Below are 24,006 nucleotides of genomic sequence, written 5' to 3' on the forward strand. Positions count from 1 at the left end.
TTGGGGTTGATTCCGAGCCAATGTTATGTGTAGAGATTAGTAAAAAAATTAAAGAAAAAAGAGATAAATGCATTCAAAGTGTTGTGTATTCATAGATGGAACACTATTTAGCTAACAAGCAGTGAAGTACTGAGATGTGCTAAAACATGGATAAATCTCAAAAGTATTATGCCAAATTAAAGAAACCGGATGAGAAAGGCCACATATTATGTGATCCCGTTGATATCAAATGGTCCGAACACACAAATTCATGAAATTGGAAAGCATATCTGTGGTTGCCTAAGGCTAGAGAAGGAGTGGGGATTAACTGAAAATATGCACCACGGAGTGTTTTGGAGGGATGGAAATGTTCTAAAGTCAGATATTGGTGATCATTGCACAACTCTATATTTTCTAAAAATCACTGACCTGTACTTATAATGGGTGAGTTTTATAAAACTCAGTCAAGCTGTTATGAACGAGCAAAGCAACATAATACGTAATAGTTTAAAAACTGGTGTGCTTAATGTAACTACTGAAATACAGGTATTTTATCTGAACATATGCTTCCCTGGCACCTCCACCTTCTGCCCCGAGCCAGCTGTGGGGGCTGCACTCCACGATCACGCTGCCCCAGTGTCTCTGGAGCCTACAATGTTGGGTCCCAAGGGGGAACTGGGCCTGCCAGTGGAGGCGGGCACGGAAGGCAAGGATGACGGCTTCGGGGATGCAGAATGTTACCATCAGCTCCATGCTGGACCAGATCAACTCCTGTCTGGGCCCCTTGGAGAAGAACGACCACCTCCATGCCCTCCTCCGGGAGCTGCTTGAGTCCATTGGGCAGACAAGCCCTGAGTTCCAGTGGCAGCTCGGGGAGCCTGCTAGTGATGCCGGTCCCTAGGCTCTGGGAGCCCCAAACTGCCCCAACCCTGCCTCCCTGGGCTAGGCTCTGGCCTGGGCACTCACCATTTGGCTTAGATACTTTCTCAAGGGCTGGCCTATGGGTCCCCTGGTGGTGTGTCTGTCTGGGCCGCCCTTCTGCTACTCCCTCTGGTGTGCCTGGGCCAGCCCCCAGCATCCCCTCCTGGGGTCAGGTGTGGGTCTGCAACCCACCCACCTTTGCCTGCCTGCCCCATTCCATGGCATTTCCCACTCTGCCCAGGCCTTGAGTGTCCACATCAAACAAATCTCTAATATGAGAGAGAGAGAGAGAGAGAGAGAGAGAGAGAGAAAGGAGGGAAAGGAGGAAGGAAGGAAGGAAGGAAGGAAGGAAGGAAGGAAGGAAGGAAGGAAGGAAGGAAGGGAGGGAGGAAGGGGAAAAGAAAAAGGGGAAGGGAAGGGAACAGACAGGAAAGGAAGGGAAAGAAAGGAAAGGAAGGGAAAGGAAGGGAAAAGGAAGGACAAAATCTGCTTTCAGCAATATTATAGTTCTTTGGGTGACTATTTTCCTCTGTCATTGAATGTATCTTAATAATTATATAAGAATTTTCATGGGGCGCCTGGGTGGCGCAGTCGGTTGAGCGTCCGACTTCAGCCAGGTCACGATCTCGCGCTCCGTGAGTTCGAGCCCCGCGTCGGGCTCTGGGCTGATGGCTCGGAGCCCAGAGCCTGTTTCCGATTCTGTGTCTCCCTCTCTCTCTGCCCCTCCCCCGTTCATGCTCTGTCTCTCTCTGTCCCAAAAATAAATAAATGTTGAAAAAAAAATTAAAAAAAAAAAAAAAGAATTTTCACATACAGTGAAAATTCTGCTACCAGTAAAATGCAGTCAGCAGGATTTATGAACTAATTTACAGGCAGTTCCCATTTGCAGGTCTATATTGTAGCACCTTCACATCAGAGCAGTAAGGCCCAGGAGTACTCCATACCCCAGAAGCTCTTGCAACATGGAGTCCTGTGAGAGTATTAAATTTGCAGAAATCCTATTTTTTTAGGATTTTCTTAATTTTGATATGACATGGATATACACACCCTTACAACTACTCAATATAGTTTTCAGTGTATAGCACCTTGCTTTCTGAAAGACTATATGTAAATTCTCTGGCTAATCCCTAATGCCCTTAACACCCCCTGCTAATATACTAGCCACATGAAATACTAGCTACAGGAAATATTTCATTAAAATAACAGTTTCATATCTACAGTGCCTTGAGGAGTGGTACCTTACATTACCCTTGACTAGTTTTTGTTTTTGTTTTTGAAATCAAGAAAATGTTTATAAAGCTATACAGAGGGGCGCCTGGGTGGCTCAGTCGGTTGAGCGTCCGACTTCAGCTCAGGTCATGATCTCGCGGTGAGTTCCAGCCCTGCGACAGGCTCTGTGCTGACCGCTCGGAGCCAGGAGCCTGCTTCAGATTCTGTGTCTCCCTCTGTCTCTGCCCTTCCTGCTCATGCTCTGTCTCTCTCTGTCTCAAAAATAAATAAAAACATTAAAAAAATTTTTTTAAAGCTATACAGAGACCTGATTCAGTGAAATGATAATTTATTAAACAACACTCCTGAAGTTTAAGGGCCACACCCAGAATATTTATTTTCTCCAGGGGCCTTACTGGTAGAGTTAGGCACATTAATAATAACAGAAGCATTTTTATGTTCTCTACGCTTCAATAAAAATGATGCACCATTACTTAAATCCTATAGTTCTGTAAGACAGATGAATAGATAGTCAACACCAAACCTGGAAAGCAGTAATTTCGGCTCAACTGTTATTTTTCTCATGCTCCGTGGCTGCAAATTCTGACAGAAACTGACAATGCAGTTGCTAAAACGAGTATGGAAATGATAATGAGAATCAAGAAGTACAACACTGAACAACTAATCAGTTGCCAATAATTAAAACATTTTGGAACAAAGCACCATGAAAAGACAGATTCTGTGATTGCTAAAGCTGCATAGACAAAGAACACCATGGCCAAGTAGGTGCCAGTTCTGCACCTGAAGCATTAGCAAGTCTTAAACCTCGACCCCGGGTGGTCAAACAAATGAGAAACCACCAGCAAGAGCTCCCCGCTGGCAAGGAATAGTTGTGTTCCCTAAAATCTCTTTGAGGAAATGAGGCAGAACATTTCTAGGTGCAATGAGACTTTTTAAAAGACCGTCATGCTTTTTTTTTTTTTCCATACTCTGAAAGATTAAAAGCTACTCCCTGAGTTGTACATGAAAATGACTTCCCAGGGTTGCCTGGGTGGCTCAGTCGGTTAAGCGTCCGACTTCGACTCAGGTCATAACCTCACAGTACCTGGGTTCATTTGTCGGGCTCTGTGCTGACAGCTCAGAGCCTAGAGCCTGTTTCGGATTCTGTGTGTCCCCCTATCCCTGCCCCTCCCCAACTTGTGCTCTCTGCCAAAAATAAATAAGTAAGTAAATAAGTAAGTAAATAAATAAATAAGAAAATGGGTTTCCACACCCAGCAAAGTTATCAGATCCATTTAGGACTGTTTTGTTTTGTTTTGTTTTGTTTTTTAATGGGATATGTTTCTTTTTCTCGGTGACATAATAAGACCTAAGGAAGGCTTCCCTGCCTAGAAATCTCTGAAGCTGTTTTACATTTAAAAAGTTTTTAATTGTGGTATTATACCCAACATAAAATTTACCAAGTATGTTTACGTGCACAATTCAGTACTGTTAACCATGTGCACTTGTGCAAGCCATTTCCCGAGTTTTTTCATCTTGTAAAACTGAATGTGTACATTCATTGAAGTCTATACTCCTCATTTCTCCCCCACCCCCCACAGCCCCCGGCAACACCATTCTACTTTCTGCCTCTATGAATGTAACTACTCTCAGTAGCTCATTAAGTAGAATCGTACAGTGTTTGTCTTCTTGGGACTAGTTTATTTCACTTTGCACAGTATCTTCGAGGCACATCCACAATGTAGCACATGTCAGCACTTCACTCCTTTTAAGGGCTGAGTAATAAATAGCCCCTTGTATGTATATACCACATGTTGTGTATCCATTGATCTGTCAATGGGCCTTGGGTTGCTTTGACCTCTTGATTATTACGGGTAATGCTGCTATGAACATGAGTGTATGTTCTATCTCTTTGGCATTCTGCTTTCAATTCTTTTGGATGCATACCCAGAAGTAAAATTGCGGGTAATTCTATTTTTAATTTTTGGAGGAACTGTCATATTGTTAATCCATAGTGCTTGTACCATTTTTACATTCCCAACAACAGTGCACAAGTTTTCTAATGTCTTCGTATCCTTATCAATACTTGCTATTTTTTTTATTTTTTTTTTAGTAGTCATCCAAATGGATGTGGAATAGGGGCACCTGGGTGGCTCAGTCGGTTGAGCGTCCGGCTTTGGCTCGGGTCATGATCTCCCAGCTTGTGGGTAAGGGCCCCGCATCGGGCTCTGTGCTGACAGCTCAGAGCCTGGAGCCTGCTTCGGATTCTGTGTCTCCCTCTCTCTCTGCCCCTAACCCACTTGCATTCTGTCTCTGTCTCTGTCAAAAATAAATAAACATTGGGGCGCCTGGGTGGCTCAGTCAGTTAAGGGTCTGACTTCAGCTCAGGTCATGATCTCGCGGTCCATGAGTTTGAGCCCCGCGTCGGGCTCTGTGCTGACAGCTCAGAGCCTGGAGCCTGCTTTGGATTCTATCTCCCTGTCTCTCTTCCCCTCCCCTGCTCACGCTCTGTCTCTCTCTGTCTCAAAAATAAATAAACATCAAAAAAATAAAAAATAAAATAAAATAAAAAAACATTAAAAAATTAAATGGATGTGGAATATTATCTCATTGTGGTTTTGACTTATATTTTCCTAATTAGTGATTTTGAGCATCTTGTTACATGCTTGCTGGTTTTAAAGCCTTTAAGTTGTAAAAACATGGCCAGTTTTTATATGGTCAACCATTTTGTCTCTAGATTCCCATTCATCGTGCTATTTGTTCAGCAGATTTCCTTTCTTTGGAAGCATTTTTAAGAAATCATACTTTGAAACATACATACATGTCTGCAACAAAAAGATATTTCAAACCTCTGTGCTTTTAACTGTAACCATCTTTTTTTGTTTTGTTTTTAGTTTCTTTTTAATATTTATTTTTGAGGGAGAGAGAGAGAGAGAGACAGAGCATGAGCAGGGGAGGGGCAGAGAGAGAGGGAGACAGAATCTGAAGCAGGGTCCAGGCTCTGAGTTGTCAGCACAGAGCCTGAATGGGGGTTTGAACCCACGGACCGTAAGATCATGACCTGGGCTGAAGCAGGACACTTAACCAACTGAGCCACCCAGGCGCCCCCTGACTATGACCATCTTAACAAACATATTTTGTAAAAAAAAAAAAAAAAAAAAGTTACAAATAAGCTTGGCCTAATGGCTAGAAGCGTGAGCAAAATTCTGTTCTCACACTTGGGTTGGTGGTTGTGTTAGTTTGCTAGTGCGGCCATCACAAAGTTCTACTGAGTAGCTTAAACAACAGAAATTTATGTTCTCATGATTCTGGAGGCTACAGGTCCAAGATCAGATTTTCATCAGGGGTGACTTCTTTGGAGGCCTCTTTCCTTGGCTTGTTGATGGCCTCTTCTCCCTGGTCTTCACACGGTCTTCCTTGCGTGTATGTCTGTGTCCTAATCTCTTCTTATAAAGGCACAAGTCATATGTTGTTAAGGCACACCCTAATGACCTTTCTTAACCTTAATTATCTTTTTAAAGACCCCATCTCCAAATACAGTCACATTCTAAGGACATGGGGCTGGGATTTCAAGGTATGAATTTAGAGGGGGACACAATTTCCCCCAAACTAGCTGTAGCAGATGAAGAGAAGATAATGCAATTCTGTCAGAGCCCAGCTGAGAGTTCAGACTCCAAATCTAGCTGGGAAGAAAGCTGTGTGGAAAAGCCTGTTATGGAAAAGTAACAATATACTACCCAAAAGGTTATCAATGGCCTTCATAGCATTGAGGGGGGTTGTGTGTAGAGAATGAAGAGTCCCTAAGGTCAAGAAAAACAGAAAAACAGAATCTGTCTTCTTGGAGTGGCAATAAGATGACTCACCTCAAGAGAAGAAGGAGTCATGCTCTTTTGTATTTTTTGGGTTTTTTTTTCCTTCTTTTTTCTTTTTTAATTTTACATCCAGTTTAGTTAGCATATGATCCAATAATGATTTCAGGAGTAGATTCCAGTGATTCACCCCCTATGTATAACACCCAGTGCTCATCCCCACAAGTGTCCTCCTTAATGCCCCTTACCCATTTAGCCCATTGATGGCTCAACCCACAAACCCTCCAGCAACCCTCAGTTTGTTCTCTACATTTAAGAGTCTCTTATGTTTTGTCCCCCTCCCTGTTTTTATATTATTTCTGCTTCCCTTCCCTTATGTTCATCTGTTTTCTATCTTAAATTCCACATATGAGTGAAGTCATATGATGTTTGTCTTTCTATGACTAATTTCATCCAGCATAATACCCTCTAGTTCCATCCACGTTGTTGCAAATGGCAAGATTTCACTCTTCTTGATTGCCGAGTAATACTTCATTGTATATAAATACCACATCTTCTTTATCCATTCATCTGTAGATAGACATTTGGGCTTTTCCCATATTTTGGGATGGTGCTGTGTGGGAAAATAGTTTCAAGAATTCCTTATACTTACATAAATGGGTTAAAAAAGCTTAAGGTGGAAAGCTGCCACCACAGGGTGAAAGTTCCCAAGGTTAGTTAGCAAGATATTGTAGTGGGATCATGAGTAACTTGTTACATCACCTGCAGGAAACTACTTTCCATCTGGCACCAATATACTTTTATCACTACTTCAAACTCCACTTGCCCTCCAGACCCTTTGCTCCTTACACATGCAAGTTAATGATTACTATCTGATTGTTTTCTTCAGCACGTTCACCACATATGTAAGATCTTGAGAGCTTAACCAGTACAGAGATGCAACTTCTGTTCAGGGCTCTTGTCTTCTCCAAGACATTAGCTTCTCTCATTTTCATTTCTGCATCTGCTCTCTTACTGGACAAGAGAGAACTCCAGACTCAGAGTTTATATGAGACTCACAGCTGCCATAAACATTGGGGTGCTTGTGCCCCTTTGAAAGACACACATCTGTATCCCTTGGATAAATACCTAGGAGTGTAATTGTTGGGTCATAGGGTAGTTCTATTTTTAACTTTTTGAGGAACCTCCATAACTGTTTTCCAGAGTGGCTGCACCAGTTTGCATTCCCACCATCAGGGCAAAAGAGATCCTCTTTCTCCACATCCTCGCCAACATCTGTTGTTGCCTGAGTTGTAAATTTTAGCCATTCTGACAGGTGTGAGGTGGTATCTCATTGTGGTTTTGATTTGTATTTACCTGATGATGAGTGATGTGGAGCATTTTTTCATGTGTCTGTCAGTCATCTAGATGTCTTCTTTGGAGAAGTGTCTATTCATGTTTTTTGCCCATTTCTTCACTGGATTATTTGTTTTTTGGGTGCTGAGTTTGATAAGTTCTTTATAGATTTTGGATATTAACCCTTTATCTGATACGTCATTTACAAATATCTTCCCCCATTCTATTGATTGCCTTTTAGTTTTGTTGATTGCTTCCTTCACTGAGCAGAAGTTTTAATCTTAATGAGGTCCCAATAGTTCATTTTTGCTTATATTTCCCTTGCCTCTGGAAATGTGTGGAGTAAGAAGTTGCTGGGGCTGAGGTCAAAGACATTTTTGCCCGATTTCTCCTCTAGGATTTTACGTCTTACATTTAGGTCTTTCTGTCTTACATTTAGGTCTTTCACCCATTTTGAGTTTATTTTTGTGTATGGTGTAAGAAAGTGCTCCAGGTTCATTTTTCTGCATGTCGCTGTCCCGTTTTCCCAGCACCATTTGCTGAAGAGGCTGTCTTTATTCCATCGGATATTCTTTCCTGCTTTGTCAGATTAGTTGGCCATACATTTGTGGGTCCATATCTGGGTTCTCTATTCTGTTCCACTGATCTGAGTGTCTTGTTTTTGTGTCAGTACTATACTTTCTTGATGATACAGTTTTGTAATACATCTTGAAGTCTGGGATTGTGATGCCTCCAGCTTTGGTTTTCTTTTTCAGGATTACTTTGGCTATTTGGGGTCTTTTCTGGTACCATACTCTCTTTTGTATTTCTTTTTTTTTTTTTTTAATTTTTTTTTTTCAACGTTTATTTATTTTTGGGACAGAGAGAGACAGAGCATGAACGGGGGAGGGGCAGAGAGAGAGGGAGACACAGAATCGGAAACAGGCTCCAGGCTCCGAGCCATCAGCCCAGAGCCTGACGCGGGGCTCGAACTCACGGACCGCGAGATCGTGACCTGGCTGAAGTCGGACGCTTAACCGACTGCGCCACCCAGGCGCCCCTCTTTTGTATTTCTATGGCTGTTGTTTCCTTCAACTACCAAGGACTGGTTCCTAACCTGTTGTGGGCCCCTCTCATGGTTCTCTCTCTTCCTCAGCCTTGCATCTATCCACTTTATTCTTCTTCTGTGTGTTTTACTTGGGCTGCTACCTTAGAAGGGAAGGCTTTTCCTACTTCCTTTGGGGAAGACATTAATATTTGTATTGAGGGTTAAGCTGCTCATCAGGCAAAAACATAAATACAACCCATTACCCAAGTAACAGAATTCTTCCTTGCATCTTGTTATACATGGAATCCATTTCAGTCTTATTAAAATAAAATCCTCCATGGATTAGCTTTCTGAGCAGGCAAAACCTGTTGGAAGTTGAATTTATTTGGAGAAATATATATCCTATACATAAATATTAGGAATAAATTTAACCAAAGAGGTGAAAGATCTCGACACCAAATATTATAAGACGTTGATGAAAGAAATTGAAGAAGACACAAACAAATGGAAAGATAGTCCATGCTCAAGAACTGGGAGAATTAATAATGTTAAAATGTCCATACTACCTAAAGCAATCTAATGATTCACTCCAATACCTCTCAGAATTCTAATGGCATCTTTTACAATCCTACAAAATTTGTGTGGAACCACTAAAGACTCCTAATAGCCAAAAGTAATCTTGAGAAAGCCAGAAGCAGCACATTTTCTAATTGCAACCTATACTACAAAGCTATAGCAATAAAAATAGTATGATATTGGCAAAAAACAGACACGAGGATCAACGGAACAGAACGGAGAGCCCAGGAGTAAACCCATGCATATATGGTTAATGAGTTTTTGACAGAGGAGCCAGGAATACACAGCAGGGATAGAACAGTCTCTTCAATAAACGATGCTGGGAAAACTGGATAGTCATGCAAAAGAATGAAACTGGAGCACTACCCTACACAAAAATCAGCTCAAAATGGATTAAAGACAAATGTAAGACCTGAAATCATAAGACTCCTAGAAGAAAACATAAGATAATCTCCTGGACACTGGGGTTGGCAATCATTTTTGGATTTGACACACAAAGCAAAGGTAACACAAGCAAAAATAAACAAGAGGAACCACATCAAACTAAAAAGCTTCTGCACAGCAAAGGAAACCATCCACAAAATGAAAAGGCAGCCTATGGAACAGAAGAAAATATTAGTAAGCCATATATCCGATAAGGAGTTAGTATACAAAATATATAAGGGACTCATCCAACTCAACAGCAAAAAGCAAACAAACCAAGCAACCAACAAACAAAAAACACCAAGCAACTCAATTAAAAAGTAAGCAAAGAATTTGATTAAACATTTTCCCAAAGAAAATATACAAATGGCCAACAGGTACAGGAAAAGATGCTCAACATCACTAGTCATTAGGGAAAGGCAAATCCAGACCACAATGAGATATCACCTCATACCTGTTAGAATGGCTATTACCAAAAAGACAAAAGGTAAGTATTGCTGAGGACATGGATAAAAGGAAACACTTTGCACTACTGGGTGGGGGGGGGTGGGGTGGGGAATGTAAATTGGTGCAGCCACTGTGAAAAACCAGTACGGAGATCCCTCAAAAAATTAGTAATTGAACTACATTAGGATCCAGCAATCTCACTTCTTGGCACACATCCAAAAGAAATGAAAACAGGATATTGAAGAGATATCTGCACTCTCATGTTTGTTGTTCACAATAAGCAAAATATAGAAACAACGTAGGTGTCCATCAGTGAATGAATGAATAAAGAATATATATATATATATATATATATATATATATATATATATATATATATATGTAGGATAAAACCACATATACACACATATATACATACACACATATATATGTAGGATAGAACCAGAAAAGACCCAAATAGCCAGAGGAGTGTTGAAAAAGAAAACCAAAGCCAGAGGCATCACAATCCCAGACTTCAAGATGTATTACAAAGCTGTAATCATTAAGACAGTAAGGTACTGGAACAAAAACAGACACACAGATCAATGGAACACAATACAGAACCCAGAAATGGACCCCCAAATCTATGGCCAACTAATCTCTGACAAAGGAGAAAAGAATATCCAATGGAAAAAAGATAGCCTCTTCAGCAAATGGGTTGGGAAAACTGGACAGTGACATGCAGACACATGAACCTGGACCACTTTCTTACACCATACAGAAAAATACATTCAAAATGGATGAACGACCTAAATGTAAGACAGGAAACCATCAAGATCCTACAGGAGAAAACAGGCAACAACCCCTTAGACCTTGGCCACAGCAACTTCTTACTCGGCATGTCTCCAGAGGCAAGGGAAATAAAAGCAAAAATGAACTACTGGGACCGCATCAAGATAAACAGCTTCTGCTCAGTGAAGAAAACAATCAACAAAACTAAAAGGCAACCAATGGAAAGGGAGAAGATATTTGCAAATGACATATTGAATAAAGGGTTAGTATCCCAAATCTATAAAGAACATATCAAACTCAATACCCAAAAAACAATAATCCAGTGAAGAAAGGGGCAGAGGACATGAATAGACACTATTCCAAAGAAGACACCCAGATGGCTCACAGACACATGAAAAGATACTCCACATCACTCATCATCAGGGAAATACAAATCAAATCCGTGATGAGATACCACCTCACATCTGTCAGAATGGCTAAAATTAACAACTCAGGAAACAACAGGTATTGGCCAGGATGTGGAGAAAGAGGAACCCTTTTGCACTGCTGGTGGGAATGCAAACTGGTGCAGCCACTCTGGAAAACAGAATGGAAGTTCCTCCAAAAGTTAAAAATAGAATTACCCTGTGACCCAGCAGTTGCACTAGTAGGTATTTATCCAAAGAATACAAAAATGCTGATTGGAAGGGGCATATGCACCCCAATGTTTACAGCAGTGCTATCAACATAGCCAAAGTATGGAAAGAACCTAAATGTTCATCAACTGATGAATGAATAAAGAAGATGTGGTACACACACACACACACACACACACACACACACACACACACAATGGAATATTAGTCAGCGATCAAAAAGAATGAAAACTTGCCATTTGCAACAACATGGATGGAACTAGAGTGTATTATGCTAAGCAAAATAAGTCAATCAGAGAAAGACAAATATCATGATTTCACTCATGTAAAACTTAAGAAACAAAACACATGAACATAGGAAGGGAAGTAAAAATAAAATAAAAGATAAAATAAAAACAGAGAGGGAGACAAACCATAAGAGACTCTTAATTATAGAGAACCGAAGGTTGCTGGAGGGGAGGTGGGTGGGGGGATGGGCTAAATGGGTGATGGGTATTGAGGGCACTTGTTGGGATGAGCACTGGGTGTTATACGTAAGTGATGAATCACTAAATTCTACTCCTAAAACCATTACTACACTGTACGTTAACTGACGTGAATCTAAATTAAGAAAAAATATATACATAAAGTACAGAATATTATATAAAAGATGGAATATTATTCAGTCACAAGACAAAGGAAATCCTGCTCTTCACAGCACCATAAATGGAGAGGGCATTATGCTAAGTGAAATAAGTGAGACAAAGACAAATACTGCATGGTATCACTTATATGTAGAATCTAAAAAAGAAATCAAAGTTATAGAAACAGCAGAAAAGTGGCCCCAGTGCTAGGGCCTGGGAAATGAGGAAAATTTGTCAGTTATACATCCGTAAGCTGAAAATATACGTATATTTAATGTATGTATGTATATCTGTGTGTGTGTGTGTGTTTGTGTGTGTGATTTAAAGGCATAGGTCAGGTTGATTCTTATTTCTAAAATTAAATATGTATTTTCTGCCTACTAGGCAGTTGTGCATAAGAAGTCTAACATTCCATTTTGCCCAAATAAACAGAAATGGAGGGATTACTGTGGGACACAAATAAATGGAAAGATAGTCCCTGCTCATGAACGGAAAGAATTCAGTGTTAAAATGTCCCTACTACCCAAGCACTCTACAGATTCCACACGGTCCCTAGCAAAATGGCAGTGCGCGCGCACACACACACACACACACACACAGTCTCCAACTGGCCTGAACTGACCAGGTGGAGATGAGTCACCGCTTATGTTTTATTTGGTTCCACCCCTTCCCACAGTCCTTCCGAAATTGTGTGCCAAGCTCTTAACCAGAGGACTGGAGACCTTAATCCCCTGCGGGCCAGTCCTAGCCAGCCTTGACGGGCCTGTCTCCTGACTCTCCACTCCTTGAGGCCTGTGAGCATACTCCAGGGCCCCGTGACGCTTGAGTAAACCTCTACAACCAGCAGAAGGACTCCCGCTCCCCATGCCTGGCCTGTGGCCACAAATGTGGGAAGTTCCAACGACGGCTTTCATGTCACCTCTCCTTTCCTTACTGCTTGTGGCTCAGTTTCAGTCCTCAAGGATATGTTTGTTTATCAATGAGGATAACAATCCTAGTCTCATATTTAGACCAAAAAAGGCTAGTGAGGGGGTTCATCCGACTCAATGCAAGACCAGAGCTCTCTCCCCAGCCCTTGCTCCCCTCCTCATTCTCCCAGGAGCAGGCTCGGTCCTGGCCCTCTGGGCTCCCGCCCTCAGCGAGCTGCCTCTGGAGACTGAGGGCCCAGGGTGAGGTGGCTTTCACTGAACCACATCCTCACAGATGAGCTCTTCTTCCAACCTGGGGTCAGCACACCTTCCTTTACTGAAATTCTAGCCTGTGATTAGCAAAAGCAGTCCAAGGCAGCCATGGGGCTTGTGGGTGGCAGTGTCGCCGTGGTAACACTTCCTCAGGCTGTCGGGCACCACACCGAATTTGGAGTCAGAAGGGGGAAACCCGTACTCAAGATGGTAGGTGTGAGAAAGAGCAGAGTGCAGGAGGCAGTGGGGGCCGGGCCAGCTCAGGAGCATCTCCTGGCCACACCATGGACAACATTGTCCCTGGCGCATGTCTTCCTCCCTCAGGGGCTAAAAGGGGCACCGCCTGTGCAGGCAGTTGGGGGAGGAGGGCAGTCTTGCACCCTGGGGAGTCATAGAAATGAGCTCCACAAGGAGGTGTCTGTCTGGATTAGAAATAGGGAAGTGGTCTTGCAAAAAGAAGAAAAAAAAGAAAGAAAAAAAAAGAAAGAAAAAAGAAATAGAGAAGTGGTCTGCAAAATGGAGAGAAAATGTAACTTCTTGACAAACACATTTTGTGGAGTTTTTGGGTGGTCTGATTAGCCTATGAAACATGCCAATGCTTGGTTCTGAGGCCATGGTATCACAAGGAGGGAGATAAGGAGGGAGGAAAGGAGAAAGGATTTTAAAAGGGCATGTGAGGGGCGCCTGGGTGGCTCAGTCGGTTAAGCGTCCCACTTCAGCTCAGGCCATGATCTCGCAGTTTGTAAGTTCGAGCCCCATGTAGGGCTCTGTGCTGACAGCTCAGAGCCTGGAGCCTTCTTCGGATTCTGTGTCTCCCTCTCTCTTTGCCCTTCCCCCACTTATGCTATGTCCCTCTCTCTGTCTCTCACTCTGTCTTGAAAATAAGTAAACCAACAAAAAAAAGAACATCGATGTCCTTAAAAGGACATGCTATTCAGAACTGTGATCTCATAGTATGCACTGTAATTAAGGGAAGGAGTCTGAAACCCAGACCTGCTTTAAATCACGTTTCCCCGACTTAATCTCCAGCTTTAGGCACTACCTACTATCTCTGCCAATTTCCTTCTTTATTAAACACTCACCTCAGAAAACCTTGTCCAGCCTTTACTTTCCCCTAGCTAGTAGGTAGTCTTTATGTAACTGACAGGTTAGGAGAAAGATCTTCATAGACATATATTAGCCTTGACTGAAACCTACTTTGAAGTAGAAGTGAGCAGTATTGTCTAGTCCCATGAGGCTGGTGTTACACAATGTCAACATTTTATTTAGTCATTAATGACATTACTGAGCACCTATTATCGGATGCAATGTTCTAGATTGTGAGAATGCACCAATGAATGAGACCAACCAGGTACCTGCTCTTGTGCAGTTAACATCCTTGTGGAGGAAACAGTCAACTGACAAGTAACCAAATGAAAAACAGTATCAACGATGATGAGTGCTATGAAATGATTAAAACAAATTTTAATGTTTATTTTGAGAGACAGAGAGGGCACACAAACAGGGGAGGGGCAGAGAGAGATGGAGACACAGAGAATCCCAAGCAAGCTCCATGCTCCCAATGCAGAGCTGGATGTGGGGCTTGAACTCATGAACCATGTGGTCATGACCTGAGCCAAAACCAAGAGCCAGTTGCTTAATCACCTGACCCACCCAGGCATCCTGAGTGCTAGGAAATATTTCAGGGAGTGTCGTGATAGAGAGTGATGTAGGGGTTACTGCATATTGGGTGACCAGGGAAGGCCCTTTGATGAGGTGATATTTGAACAGACCCTGAAAGACAGAAGCCCCAGATGCAAAGGCCTGCAGGCAGAAACGTGCTTGGGGTTTTGAAGGGCAAGAAAAGTAAGCCTGTGTAGATGGAGGTAATGAGACACCGTGGGGGACATCTGAGCAATCCTGATTGCTGTCTCCTTCTGTTACCCAGGACCCTAAAGAGCCAGAGCTCATGAACAAACGTGGAGAGGTGGGGAGGGCGGGTAGAATGCAGCTCCAGGAGTGGCAGCAAAGCCAGGGAAGTGAAGAAGGAAGTACCCACCCAGGCAGGCAATCTGAGGGGAGCACAGAGCATCATGGAGCCTGGAAAATGCACATGGCACCTGAGTATTCTGCAGCAAGAGTCCAGGATGCTGGCCTCCAAGGAGAGCCTCCAATCCTCCCATCCTATGCTCCTGAATCCTGGCCTTCCTCTGCACTCAGAAGAGAGCTTAACATCACTTAAGCAGCATCCGTGGGTCCTAACCTGAGTTCATCTGCAATAGCAGAACCACTTTTGGTTGCGGGTTGTCTTTATTCCATTCTTTCTAGACAGTATTCTGTGCATAACATGGAGAACACTGCCCATCTCTCTCTTCTCCCGTTTTTTTCACTGGGTAGTATGAACACTCAATAGACAATGTTGGAATTTGTTTAAGAATTTTAAAACAGGAGTGCCTGGCTAGCTCACTTGGTGGAGTGTGCGACTCTTGAGCTCAGGGTAGTGAGTTTGAGCCCCACATTGGGTGTAGAGATTAGTTAAAAATAAAATCTTCAGGGATGCCTGGGTGGCTCAGTTGGTTAAGCGTCCAACTCTTGACCTTGACTCAGGCCATGATTTCATGGTTTGTGGGTTGGAGTCCCACGTCGGGCTCTGTGCTGACAGCATGGAGCCTGTTTGGGATTCTCCCTCTCCCTGTCTCTCTGCCCCTCCCTTGCTCATGCTCTCTCTCTAAAAATTAAATAATCCTAAAAAAAAAAAAAAACACATTTAAAAAAAGAATTTTAAAGTAGAAAAAAATTGAAAAGCACTTTTTAAATTTATTTTATTCTTAAAAAATATTTATTTTTGAGAGACAGACAGGCAGAGCAGGAGCGGGGGAGGACAGAGAGAGCAGGAGACACAGAATCCAGAGCAGGCTCCAGGCTCCAAACTGACAGCAGAAAGCCCAATGTGGGGCTCAAACTCATAAACTGTGAGATCATGACCTGAGCTGAAGTCAGATGCTTAACCAAGTCACCCAGGCGCCCCAAAAAGCACTTTCTTTTTAAAGAAAAAATGTAATACCTTCTCCTGGTTTCTTCACCTTAGGATATGTTAAAAGCAAAAGAAAGGAATCCAAATGACTTGAAACGCTTACTATCAGGATCAGTTCCTTTTAGTAAAAGTTGATTGAACTTCTAGTTTGTAGTGGGCACTGATTATACAATAAGTTAATAACCAAAAAGGTGAGTGAGGCAAGACTATTGCATATAAAGAAAAGTCCATTTGGAAAAAAAGTTTATTTCCTTCTAACAAACAGCAGGATGTAGGAGTCTAGAGCTTAGGAAAATATTGAGATAGAAAAATATTTCCCAGCCACAAATTCTACTGTAACTTTCTATTTAATTTTGTTTAATGTTTACCCATTTATTTTGAGAGAAAGTGAGTGAGCAGGAGAGGTAGAGTGAGGGAGAGAGAGAATCCCAAGCAGGGTCTGTGCTGTCAGGACAGAGCTGGACTTGGGGCTCAAACTCACAAACTGTGAGATGAGTCCAACCAAGAGTTGGACACTCAACCAACTAAGCACCCAGGCACCACACCAACTTTCTATTTAAATTTAAGTATCTTAAAGTCAATCTTCCTCCACAAATTAGGGAAGAAATACATATTCGACAGGAACTAGATGTTATGAGATTTCCACAGATTACAATCCACGCCAGGCCAACTGCCTACATGCAGGAATCCAGGTATGGCACCAGATACAAATGCTTTATTGATCTCTGTGTCAGTCCAGTTTAGGTCTTATTTTCCTTCCAGAAATTATCATGGTGGAAGGACTGACATCTGTTTTTTGTCTTCTTGATTTTAGCCATTCTGGCAGGTGTGATATCTCATTGTGGTTTTGACCTGCATTTTTGATGTTGAGTGATGTTGAGTACCTATTCAAGTCTGTTGGCCATCTGTAGGTCTTCTTTGGAAAAATGTCTATTAAGGTGCTCTGCTGATTTTTTAATTGAATTGTTTGTTTTCTTGGTGTTGAGTTGTAGAAGTTCTTCTTATGTTTTGGATATTAACATCTTATCAGACATATCATTTGCAAATATCTTCTCCTACTCAGTAGGTTGCCTTTTTGTTTTGTTGATGATTTCGTTCACCATGCAGAAGTGTGAGAGGATTTGACACTTTAAATGAGCTAATTAAAATGTAAAAGTGGAAAAGAGAGGAGTAGACTTTAAACAAAATTACGTGACCCCATGAAAATACCCAAAAGTCTTACATTTGACTGATGCATCCTACGGTCATTGCACATTAAGTAAATAAGTAAACATTACAAAATAAATAAGCAAATAAACTTGGACATGGAGTCCAAAGAAGAGCCGCAAAGTTGTACGTTACGCGGCTCACTCTAGTAGAGTATGAAAATGAAGTGCTGAGCTGCTACTTGAACTGTCTTGGCAGGTCTCAGTGGCAGAGACACTGCATGGGATCAGGAGTCTTGTGGAATATGGCTGTTCCCACCGTTAAAATAGTTAAAATACTTACCAAGAGGAAGGAGCAAAGATCAAAGATGGCTCACACACAGGTGCTAACAGCTGCAGAGACTTTGAAGGTGCACTTTGGCCAGATTAGCTCCCTGGGCAGAAGCTCTTCTCACCTTTTAAAGAAGTCCTTTCAGGACCAATTATCAGAGCTTTCCAACATCCATTAATCCTAAATAGCAATAACTGCTTGTAGACTTATCAGGGACCTCAAACTGGAGAACACTAACAACTCGGAAGGCTGGAGTCCCGTTTAGTAATGGTGCATAAATCTCAGTCAGTGAAACGGGAATGACAGTAAGAATTCACTAACAGTAACCAGCTCCAAGAATGATCGATACCTTCCAAGTGCACTGACTTCTGTACGCTTAAATCTGAACGTGTCCTGTGCTAAGTCTACCACCATTTATGCACCATAACATGAAACTTGTAGTGCTTTAAGACAGTACTGGTGGGGCTGAAAAGTAATTTGAGCAAGGAGAAACTGCAATTCAAATATGGGTATCATAATGCTGAATAGTAAATGCTTACTAATTAAAATTGTCTTTGAAGTTATTGGCAATAAAATTTTAATAACTGTACAATATTAATATTGGATCAAATTAATTTGCTAATAAAGTTAGTATACTGAGTGACCTTATGTGAAAAAAATGTAAAAAGTTTAGTTGCAAAGTATATTTATGGGAGCAAATATTTTAAGAAAAAGTATGAGGTTGAAGAGAAGAAAAGGTGTCTGATGGATGATTGAGTTTAACTCATTAAACTCATTCTAAAAGCTTTCCTTTAACTACTACAAGTGATGATAGTATCATCTACAGATTATGCCGGAGTCTCCCAATGAAGTGAATTCTAGAAATAGCCTACTTAATATTAAGAACAAAAACTAGGAATCCTAGTTGTATAACCCAGCCACAGAGGATGGTGAAATTATATGTGAGCTTTGAGATGAAAAAGTAAGACCCCGAGAGTGTGAATGACTTACCAGTGGTCAAACAGGGAATCATGCTGAGTAGGGTCTTGAAAACAAATCCTCAGACAGGTGCTAGTAAACCTTCAGTGGTGCCAGACTGTCTGCAATAAATTAAATCATTCCATCTCCTCTCCATTTGGAGAAAGAGTGTCTGCTTGACAAACGGTTAGGTGAAAGCCTCACTCTCAGGATGGAAATCAGCTTAGCTCCTCTGCCAAGGTGCAGAGTTGTTTTTATGAGAACTTGCAAAGTTCATACAAAGCAGGACAAGAGATTTTTACCTTTGTTCATGAAGCTTTTCTTTATTCCATTACTTTTTAGTGTTACATAGAAAGAATATTTTGGGGAGCAGTATGCACACTTATATTTAAAAAGCATTATGATCAATGTGATCTAGATTTGAAAGTTCTCAGGTAAGACTTCAACAGTTATTTTTAGATTCTTTTGTAGTAGGTTATCGATAAACAAACAAAAACAATGATACATTCATATCTAGGTACATGTGGTCAGTTTGAGTGTATGAAAGATATTCATTAATAAGTTCATCCATCACCATATTTAAAAAAAATAAAACCATCCTCCCTTTAAAATTTTCGAAGTTTTGTTTTAAAAGTATGATAATATCTGGGAAGAGTCCTGACACCTTAGTTATATACTAAATGTTTTATTTCAGATTTTTACAGTTAGTAGCTTTCTGGGAAATTAGTTAGCTCATAGTGCATCTCAGTGTTTGTGATAGGAATCACATTATAATATTTTTACTCGTAACTTGTGACATTTTTTACTTCAACCGTATATCAAGTGTAGCACAGCGAGGGACAGATGTTTAAAGTAACTACACAGTGCAGCTGTGCTCACATACATCTTTCAAGTTTTTTTTTAATGTCTATGTATTATTGAGAGACAAAGAGAGACAGAGTGTAAGCAGGGGAGGGTCAGAGAGAGAGGGAGACACAGAATCCGAAGCAGGCTCCAGGCTCCGAGCTGTCAGCCCAGAGCCCCGTGCGGGGCTCGAACCCATGTACCTTGAGATCATGACTTGAGCCGAAGTCGGACGCGTAACCAACTGAGCCCCCCAGGCGCCGCAACATTCATCTTTAAAATTGTCTTGGTTCGCAACTGGCATCAAATTTCTCTATGGATATATAAAAATAACATTATTCAACTTCAAAACACTGCATAACTTATGATTCTAGAAGCATGTTGGAGACTAAAATAGGAAATCTAAACCAGCAGAAACGCATGGGCTGTATGGAGCGAGCGATATTCCAGAGACACTTCTTGAGGCAGCAGTGAGACACCTACTGCTCTCCTTTCAGTGGGTGGTGCCTCTCCTGTGATTCCCTCTCTGTGCTCCCCTCTTTGTGTCTCCACTGTTGGGTGAATTGCTGATGCTGCCAAGTGAGTTGCAAGATTGATTTATCTGAATGCATGTTTGGCCATGACGTTCTCAATTCTTAAAAATTTCAAAGTAGATGTTTTCAACGGACATGCAAAAATACAAACCGAAAAGGCAACACAAATCCCGAACGTGACAGAAGATCGAGAATTATTTGTAGGGGCGCCTGGGTGGCTCAGTCGGTTAAGCGTCCGACTTCCCCTCAGGTCATGATCTCCTCGTTTATGGATTCGAGCCCCACGTCAGGCTCCGTGCTGACAGCTCAGAGCTTGGAGCCTGCTTCAGATTCTGTCTCTGCCCCTCCCCTGCTTGCATTCTCTCTCTCTCTCTCAAAAAAACAAAAAAAAAATTAAAAACATTTTTAAAAATTAAAAAACCATTAATTGTAAATATTTAAAACTATTATCAGTATCAGGGTTAGAAAGATTCTTTAAGATTCTGTACCAAGTCCAATGTGTGGGTATTTTCCCCGTACCACCAAAAATGGGTGTTCTTTGTGTAAATACTCAAGTCACTTCTGAAACAGAAATGTTACTTGGAAACTGTGTCAGATCCTACGGGTTAAGGGCTCTGTCCCACAAGACTGCTCCTCCCCCCAATTTCAGATGTCAATCACAACTTCGAGTCCCTCTCCCTGTCCCAGAGATCAAGGGCTGGAACTGAAAGTTTCAACCCTCTAATCAAGTTGGTTCCCTTGGCAACCAGCTCCCCCAATTTAGGGGATTTCCAAAAGTCACCTCATGAACATAAACTCAGTGGTGGTTAAAAGGGATCTGTTACAAATACCAAGACAACCAAAGACTCCAAAGTGATCTCAGAGACTGAGGACAAGAGACCAAATATTATAGCAAAAGATACTCCCATTGTTTTCTACTTAGGAAATTCCAAGGATTTTTGGACTCAGTACCAGAATTGGGGACAAAGACCAAATATCTGTTTATTGTAAGTCACAATAAGCATAGTCCACTCCCTGGTCTCCAGGGAGGGAAGAGGGGCTGGAGGTTGAATGCATCAATTATCTAAGCCTCCACATAAACCCAAAAGGTTGGGGTTTGAGGAGCTTTTAGGTTTATCAACAGGTGGAGGTTCAGGGTGAGTGGCAAGCTCAAAGAGGACACTCTTCTCCAGGTCTTGCCCTACACATTTCTTCCATCTGGCAGTACACATCCTTTTGTAACAAACTGGCAATCTAGTACGTTAAATGCTTCTCTGAGTTTTGCAAGCCACTCTAGCAAATTAGTCAACCCTGAGTAGGCCACTGGAACTTCTGATCTATAGCCCAATTGGCCAGAAGCACAGGGAGCAATGTGGACTTGCAACTGGCATCTGAGGTGTGTGGGCAGGTGGTCTTGTGGGACTGAGTCTTTAATCTGTGGGATCTGATGCTTCTCCAGGTGGACAGTGTCAGAAGTGACTTGGATTATAGGACACCCGGCTGATATTAGAGAACTATTTAACGGTGTGGGGCAAACACTCATACACACAAAAACAAAAAGTCACCACAAATCCCAAATATGACATCCCAAATATTAAAGCTATTTTCAAATAATTTTAGGATTAGAAAGATCCTTCCATTTAAAACACCTACTGCTTAACTTTCCTTCATGTCACCTTCATAGGCTTGAAAAACTTCTAAAATAATGGGAATTTACTATCCAATGCACCCGATTTCCCTTATATAAAATAGCTCTTTGCCTCATAATATCTTTCCTGGTAATAGTTCTACCAGAGTTTTGATATTTTCCTATATATGGTTTTGCTATGTGTTCTCTGAGCAAACTGGGTATTTTTTCTTGTTAAATTTGTTTGTAGCACACACACACAGTTTGGAAAAATCTGGATCCTTTTAAAGTGGATGTATTAATTGAAGTGAGGAGCGAAATGAAGGAATTCATGCAGAAATGATAAAAGGATTTTTGAAAGTTCACAACTATATTAATTATACTTTGTTAATATATATGTATTATATTAACAATCTATGCTGTATTGTTGGATATGTGTCATTGTCTAAATATATACTAAGTAAGTTAACTATATGTTGTTATGTGTACTTATTTAAAGTGGAGACACTTTAGATCCGGATTCAGCCATCACATGCATAGGGAATGCAGAGCTTCGTTTCTATGGCTGCTTTCAAATATGTGCCATAGTTAACAGTAATGTCTTAAAAAGTAACTCAAATAACCTGATGGAGACATCCAAATTCCCGGTGGCAGAGTGTATTTCACATCAATTTTTTTATTGAAGTATAACTGACATACAGTATCCTATTAGCTTCTTATGTACATCATGGTGATCCAGTATTTTTGTATTTTACAAATGATCCCCACTTTGGTCTAGTTCCCAACTCTCACCATACAAACTTAGTCAATATTATTGACTATATTCCCTATGCTGTACAATATATCTCCAGGACTTATAACTGGAAATAAGTACCTTTTCATCCCCATCACCTACTTCATGCATTCCCCCAACCCGCCCTCCTCTCTGGCAACTGTCAGTTTGTTTCCTGTATCTATGAGTTGGTTTGTTTCATTTTGTTGGCTTGTTTTTAGATTCCACATACAAGTGAAATCATATGGTTTTTGTCTGACTCATTTTACTTAGCATAATACCTTCTAGGCCCATCCATGTTGTCACAAATAGCAAGATTTCATCCTTTTTTATGGTAAATAAAAATTATATATATGTATATATAATATACACTATTTTATATATATATATATACATACATATATGTATATATAATATATACCATAGTTTATTCATCAGTGGCTTGCTTTCATATCTTGGCTACTGTAAACAATGTTGCAATAAACATAGGGAGCATGTATCTCCTTGAATTGGTGTTTTTCTTTTCTTTGCATAAATACTCAAAAGCGGAATTGCTGGACTGCAAGGTAGTTCAATTTTTAATTTTTTGAGGACCCTTCATACCGCTTTCCACAGTGGCTGCACCAATTTGCATCCCCACCCACAGTGTACAAGCATTCTCCTTTCTCTATATCCTAACAATGGCTATTGTCTTTTTGATAATAGCTAATCTGACAGGTGTAATGTGGTACCTCATTGTGGTTTTGATTTGCACTTTTCTGATGATTAGTGATGCGGAGCATCTTTTCATGTGTTTGTTGGCCATCTGTATGCCTTCTTTGGAGAAAGGCCTATTCAGGTCTTCTGCACATTTTTTTTAGGATTATTCATTTTTTTATTGTGAGGTTTTATATATTTTGGCTATTAACCCCTTATAAAATATATAATTTGCAAATATCTCTTCCCATTCAATAGGTTGCCTTATTTTTTTGACAGTTTCCTTTGCTGTACAAAAGCTTTTTGTGTGATGTAATCCCCCCCTTTTTTTTGAGAGACAGGCCATGAGTGGGGGAGGGGCAGAGAGAGAAGGAGACACAGAATCCAAAACATGCTCCAGGCTCTGAGCTGTCAGTGCAGAGCCTGACATGGGGCTCGAAGTAGTGAACTGCAAGATCATGACCTGAGCTGAAGTCGGCCGCTTAACCAACTGAGCCAACACCCAGGCGCCCCCATTCCGTCTTTTTTTAGATTTTGTTAGTCTTGTCTGTGGAGACTGGTTCCTCCCCCTCGCCCCAAGATATGTGTATATATTTATTTATACATTTATAAATATAGCTAAGACTGATGTCAAAGAGCTTACTGCCTATGTTTTCTTCTAGTTTTATGGTTTCAGGTTTTACATTCAAATCTAATACATTTTGAGTTTATTTCTGTATATAAGAGAGTGGTCCAGTTTCATTCTTTTATATGTAACTCTCCAGATTTCTCAACATAATTTATTGAAGAAACCGTCTTTTCCCCATTTTATGTTCTTGCCTGCTCTGTCATAGATTGACTTATCTGCATGGGTTTGTTTCTGGGCTCTCTATTCCATTTCATACACCCATGTGTCTATTTTCATGTCAGTACCATATTGTTTTGATTACCACAGCTTTGTTGTACAGTTTAAAACCAGGGCACATGATATCTCCAGTTTTGTTCATCTTTCCCAAGATTACTTTGGCTATTCTGGGTCTTTTACGGTTCCATACAAACTTTAGGATCCTTTGTTCTAGTTCTGTGGAAAATGCCATAGGGATTTTGATGGGGATTGCATTGAATCTTTATATTTGCATAGTATGGACTCTTTCAACCCATGAACACAACATCTTCTATTTGTGTGATCTTTCAT

At 41.0% G+C, this 24,006-nt stretch overlaps 1 pseudogene; it reads left to right on the plus strand.

The window, feature by feature from the left end:
- Nucleotides 1–633: 633 nt before the first annotated feature.
- On the plus strand, nucleotides 634–880 carry LOC112859776 (bublin coiled-coil protein pseudogene; annotated as a pseudogene).
- The last annotated feature ends 23,126 nt before the right edge of the window (nucleotides 881–24,006 follow it).

Source organism: Puma concolor, chromosome F2, assembly GCF_028749965.1.
Source record: "Puma concolor isolate L17-30 chromosome F2, mPumCon1.1.hap2, whole genome shotgun sequence".
NCBI classification, from domain to species: domain Eukaryota; kingdom Metazoa; phylum Chordata; class Mammalia; order Carnivora; family Felidae; genus Puma; species Puma concolor.